The sequence below is a fragment of the Lissotriton vulgaris genome, chromosome 1_2 (assembly GCF_964263255.1).
Source record: "Lissotriton vulgaris chromosome 1_2, aLisVul1.2, whole genome shotgun sequence".
Classification (NCBI taxonomy): domain Eukaryota; kingdom Metazoa; phylum Chordata; class Amphibia; order Caudata; family Salamandridae; genus Lissotriton; species Lissotriton vulgaris.
The window spans coordinates 10,264,110-10,270,770 of NC_141686.1; positions in this window are offsets into that span (position 1 = coordinate 10,264,110).

Genomic DNA, 6,661 nt, shown 5'->3' on the forward strand with positions numbered 1-6,661 from the left:
TAGCCACAAGAGGGGCTTATGGTCGGTCTGAATCTTGAAGTGAGTACCAAACAAGTATGGCCTCAGCTTCTTCAGGGCCCAAACCACAGCAAAGGCCTCCCTCTCAATAGCTGACCAATTCTTCTCTCTAGGGGTCAGCCTTCTGCTTATAAAAGCAATGGGCTGGTCTTGACCATCAAAATTCAGTTGAGAAAGAACAGCTCCCACACCCAACTCAGAAGCATCTGTTTGGACAATGAATGGTTTGGAGTAGTCCGGACTCTTGAGGATAGGCGCCGTGCACATGGCCTGCTTTAGGTCATCGAATGCTTTTTGACAGCTCGCTGTCCACTGAACCTTTTTTGGCATTTTCTTACTTGTCAGTTCGTTTAATGGTGTCACAATTGAACCATAGTTCCTGACAAACTTCCTATAGTAACCAGTCAGGCCCAAGAAAGCTCGAACCTGAGTCTGGGTGGTTGGAGGAGCCCAGTCCCTGATCGACTGTATCTTGCTCTCCAGTGGCTGAACCTGACCTCCACCTACAAGGTGGCCCAGGTATACAACCTGTGTCTGCCCTATCTGGCACTTGGTGGCCTTGATAGTGAGACCTGCTGCTTGCAGTGCCTCTAACGTCTTCCGCAGGTGGACCAGGTGATCCTCCCAGGTGGAGCTAAAGACAGCAATATCGTCAAGATACGCCGCACAGAAGTCATCCAGCCCAGTAAGGACTTGATTCACCAACCGTTGGAAGGTGGCAGGTGCATTTTTCAGACCAAAGGGCATCACCACGAACTGGTAATGCCCACCAGGGGTTGAAAATGCGGTTTTAGGCTTGGCGTCCTCAGCTAACCTGATTTGCCAATACCCAGCTGTCAGGTCAAACGTACTTAGGTAGTTGGCCGAAGCCAATCTATCGATAAGCTCGTCTGCCCTTGGTATTGGGTGGGCGTCAGTCTTAGTGACTGCATTGAGACCCCTGTAGTCTACGCAAAACCTCATCTCTCTCTTACCACCCTGGGTGTGAGGTTTCGGCACTAGAACTACGGGACTAGCCCAAGGGCTATCCGAGGGTTCAATGACTCCCAACTCCAACATTTTCTGCACTTCTCTTTTGATGCAGTCTCTAACGTGATCAGGCTGCCTGTAGATTTTACTCTTGACTGGCAAGCTGTCACCAGTGTCAACCTCATGGGTGCACCAATCGGTCTGACTGGGTGTTAGAGAAAACATATGCCTGAACGACTGAAGAACCTGTTTACAGTCGCTCTGTTGATGTTCGGAGAGGCTGCCACAAAAGACAACACCATCTACCGAGCCATCGTCAGGATTCTGAGTGAGCAGGTCGGGGAGAGGGTCACTCTCCTCTTCCTGTCCCTCATCTAGGGCCATGAGCAAACTCATGTCCTTCCTGTCGACATATGCTTTTAGCCTGTTGACATGAAGCACCCTGTGGGGGCTCCGGGGAGTTCCCAGGTCGACCAGGTAGGTGACCTCTCCCTTTTTCTCCAGGATGGTGTAGGGCCCGGACCATTTGTCCTTGAGTGCTGCTGGGGCCACTGGCTCCAACACCCACACCTTCTGTCCGGGCTGGTAAACAGTCAAGACAGCCTTTTGGTCATGCCAAGCTTTTTGGAGTTCTTGGCTGGCCTTAAGGTTTTCAGATGCCTTTTCCATGTACTCAGCCATCCGCGAGCGGAGGCCAAGCACATAGTCCACTATGTTGGCTGCAGGCTTTTTGAGAGGTCTCTCCCATCCTTCCTTCACCAAACACAGGGGTCCCCTTACAGGATGCCCGTACAGAAGTTCAAAAGGGCTGTAGCCAACCCCCTTCTGTGGGACTTCTCTGTAGGCGAACAAGAGGCAGGGGATCAGGACGTCCCATCTACGCCGAAGCTTTTCCGGTAGTCCATGAATCATCCCTTTTAGGGTCCTGTTGAATCTCTCAACAAGCCCATTGTATTGTGGATGATAGGGTGTAGTGAACTTGTAGTTAACACCACATTCCTTCCACATAGCAGTTAAGTAGCTCGACATGAAGTTTGCACCTCTGTCGGAGACGACCTCCTTAGGGAAGCCCACTCTGGAGAATACTCCAACTAGGGCTCTCGCCACAACAGGGGCTGTAGTGGTCCTAAGGGGAATAGCTTCAGGATACCTGGTGGCATGATCCACTACCACCAGTATAAACTTGTGCCCTGATGCTGTAGGTGGTTCCATGGGACCGACGATGTCGATCCCCACCCGTTCAAAGGGCACCCCCACCACAGGCATTGGTATAAGGGGGGCCTTTGTCGTGCCACCTGACTTACCACTGGCTTGGCAAGTGACACAGGAGCGGCAAAACTCCTTGGTATCCTCGTTCATGTGAGGCCAGTGAAAGTGTGAGACAAGCCTGTCCCACGTTTTCGTCTGGCCTAAGTGACCTGCTAAGGGAATCTCGTGGGCCAAGGTAAGTAGGAAACCACGCTGAGACAAGGGTACAACCAGCCTCCTGGTCATGCCAGGCTTGGGGTCTCTTGACTCAGTGTACAGGAGTCCATCTTCCCAGTATACCTTGTGGGTACCTGTGGCGTTCCCAGCAGCCTCAGCAGCAGCCTGCTGTCTGAGGGGTTCAAGAGAAGGGCAGTCCAACTGGTCCTTCCCCAGGTCTTCCCTTGAGGGTCCCCCTGAACCCAAGAATTCAACTTGATCAAGTTCGAATTCCCTTGGCTCAGTTTCCCTCAATTCCTGTAGGTCAGCCTCCTCTGAGACTTGATCCTCGACCTGGGGCAAGGGGGAAGGCGCAGCCTTAACCCTACTGCTCTTTTTCTTGGGAGGTGTCTGGTCCGTTGTTCCAGGATCCAGCACCTGTTCAGTGGGGCATTTCCTGACCTGTGACCTAGTCACAGCGAACACATGTGCTGGCAAACCTAACATTTCCATGTGAGTCCGGTGCTCCACTTCTGACCATTGTGACGACTCCAAATCATTGCCCAACAAACAATCCACTGGGAGGTCTGGACTAACTACAACCTTCTTGTGGCCAGTTACCCCTCCCCAGGAGAAAGCTACAATTGCCATACTGTGATTGGTAGTGACATTGCTTGCATTGGTCACCAGGAATTTTGTACCTGGCATGATCTGTCCAGGGTCCACAAAGTTAGGCGTCACCATGGTGACGCTGGCACAAGTGTCCCTATAGGCCTGAGCCATCTTTCCATTTATGAAAGGCGTCTGTCGGTATTTGCCCAAAGTATTGGGGCTTACGTCAGGGGATACGTCTGCGTCCCCTGTACTGACAAGGACAGCCTGAGTGAGTGTGCCAACTAAGTTGTCACGCCCCTCAGAACCCAGGGTTAACCCTACCAAACCCTTGGGATGCGCACTACCACTGCTGACTGTACTAGGGGGCACAGGTGCCTTAGGGGCTGCAGTGGCAGGAGTCTGCCCTCCTCCTTTCTTGGTGCACTCACTAAACCAGTGAGACTTACTTTTACAGTACTGGCACCATCTTTTGGACTGGCCTTCTTTCTTCTTTTGGGGAGCCTGACCCCCACCCTCTTTGGGTTGTTGGGGACCTGTCGAAGACTTCTGGTCATTTTGTTCCCCTTTAGAATCTTTACCCTTCTGGTCTGCTTTCTTCTGACCACCTTGATTCTGGCCCTGGTTCTGCTTAACTCTTGTACGAACCCATCTGTCTGCCTTCTTTCCCAATTCTTGGGGAGAGGTCAGATCCGAGTCGACAAGATGCTGATGCAACAACTGGTTCTGACAATTGTTTAAAATTTGTTCTCTCATCATCAAATTATACAATCCTTGATAATCAGTAACCTTACTGCCCAGCAACCAGCCCTCAAAAGCCTTAGTGGCACAATCGACGAAATCAGACCAATCTTGAGACTGCGTTTTCTGGGTATCCCTGAACAGCACCCTGTACTGCTCAGTGGTTAGGCCGAACCCTTCAACGAGTGTATTTTTCAAGATCTGGTAATTGTTAGCATCCTCCACCCTTGTGGTGAGGAGCTTGTCTCTTCCTTTTCCTTCAAAGGAGAGCCACAAGATAGCTGCCCACTGACTCTGGGGAACACCCTGCACAGTGCAGGCCCTCTCCAAAGCAGTAATCCATTTGTGGATGTCGTCCCCTTGTTTAAAGGGGGGCACTATCTTACCAAGGTGTTTCGTATCGAAACTCTTTTCCCTATTACTAGGTACATTGCTGCCACCAGTGGGGACTACCCCACTTAACTGTTGCTCTCTAGCAAAGGCAAGCCTTTCTTTGGCCAGGGCAAGTTCTTCCCTTTCGATCCTCAGATTAGCTGCCCTTTCCTTAGCTTCGTACACTCTCCTCTGAGGGGACGTCATCCCTCTCTGAGAAGAGTTGTGAGAGCCATTGGTTCGAAGGGATCCACCAGAGTCTCTTGACAGAGATCGGGCTCGTCCATTCCCAATGTTAAGCTGACCTGATAGTGGTCCCAGGGGTCCCCCAGTACCGCTATCATGTTTGCTTAAGTTGGACCTGCTTAGTCTGACGACTTCTACCTGTCCCTTATCTGCCTCATCCCCAGAGAGATCCTCATCCTCATCCTCCTCCACATCCTCGTTCTCAGTTGCGAGGTGAATGAGGTCAGGATCGTCTCGGGTTCCCTCGAGGGGAGGCATGTCTCCTTCTGGATTAGAAGAGCTACGAAGTTTCTCAGCTCTCCTGGCATCATAAGTCTCCAAGAGACCAATCAGAAAGGACGTTGTGGGGTTAGACCCCTGCTGAATCTTCCTGGAGTGACACAGTCGTCTTAACTCCTTGAAGCTCAGCACAGTATATCCTGAAGGGATGACCTGTGGAGGGTCAACTGACACAAGGGGAGACCCAGAGTTTCCTCCTTTGTCCGACATACTGGTTCTAGTGTGGTGTAAGTGATGCACCTACCTACACTACGTGTTTACCTACTGTACCCTTGCTAAGAGTTGTAGCCAAGGTGTGCTAAGCCTTGAGGAGCTACAACAGCTGGTTCAGTAGAACTGAGTATTCTAAGCTTTTAGTTATATGTACTAACAGTACTTTGTGCGATCTTTCAACAAGATATTCTTAGGATACGTGTGGTAAAACAACAGCAAGCTCAAATCCCAACCGCTGCTCACCAATGTGAGAAGTTGGCCCGATATGCAACGTTCGCTATTCTAGCGACCGCTATGTATCGTTCCAACGACCCTTATGGTGTTTGGTTGTAAGCCAACCTATAGACCAGCTATCCTAGTAGCGTGGATACGAGCAGTCTAAGGCTAAAGACTCGAGAGGGCGTGTTAAGCCAGCTGTTTACCACACATGTACCCCTTGAACACCCAGTGAAAGGACACCACACAAGTGTTATGAAAATAAACAGTATATTTATTAAGTATCACAACAGCCCTGTACTCTTTATGAGGACAGGGTACTAAGCACAAACCAAATCTCTTTAGCAAATACTTCAAGTGCACAATTAGGAACAAGTGTCCGAGGACACGGAAAGATTAAGGTCTCGGGCGGACCCGATAAGGCAAGTCGGAAGCGAGGGACTCGGAACCCTAGAGTAAGGAGGCTATGCAGGCACCGAAATGCCGAGTTACCTAGCCACGAGGGCTGCGGCTGCACAAGTCTTACAGGCGTCGGGGTCTTCGCTGACGAGCCAGGAGCCGGAAGAAAGGAGTTGCTGGCCGGCGACCAGTGCTGAATAGTTCGTAGAGATCCAAGCCTGAATCGGAGATTTTGAAGAAACCTGAAAGCAGAGGGGACCAAGTTCGTACTACTAGCCAGTAGTCAGAGGGTACCAGGAAGGCACCGGTTGGCCGTCACCTCGACCAGGTGAGTGGGCGACGCTAGGCTCTGCAGTCTCACGGACCAGGAGGCGTTGTCGGCGACCACGGTGGAGGTGCGAGCTGTCCCACGAAGGATGATGCTGTCGGCGTCGCTGGGCCCAGGATGGGGCAACAAGCCTTGGCAGATCTCGGGGCCACGTGGTGGGCCCAAGATGGCGTCTTGAGTGGACCAGGAGGGTCCGGGGTGCTTCTCGCAAAGATGGAAGCAAGGGCCAGTCTGGAGCAACCAGACCAGCAGTGATGATTCTCGGATGTCGTCACAGAAGGGCACAAGCCAGTGGCTAGTGACCAGACAACGTGCTGAGCAGCGAGCAGAAGGGCCCCACGCAGATCGTGGAGATGCTGGGAGACTGCACTTCGGTGCTGGAGGGGCTCAGGGTCGGGGCTTCTCGGACCCCAGAGCACTCACCAGAGAGTTACCTCGATGGTCGTGCTGGTTTTAAGAGCGTGCAGGTTCTGAGGATGGCCGGTCCCTCGAGGTCTCGTCGCACCCACGGATCACAGCTGAGCTGATGATGTGGGTAGAGGTCAGAGGTGCCAGGGAAGCCGGTTCTCGTCGAGCTGGGCCGTCGGATTCCTTGAGGAAGGACTTACAGCAAACCGCAGAGTTCTTAGTTGGTGCCCGCTGATGCGGGGTGACTACTCCTTAGTCACAAGGGAGAAATCTTGAGAAGAGTCTTGAATGTCCTTTCGTAGAAAGTAGTTCTTGAATCAAAGATGATCTAATTTGGAAGGGTCCCCGCTCCGGTCTTTATTCTAAAGAAAGGGGTGGGTACATGACTAGGTCCTGCCCTAAGGGTGGGACCAGGAAGGGGGGTAGTTACACCCCTCTCCCCTGCCGGACTTTCCC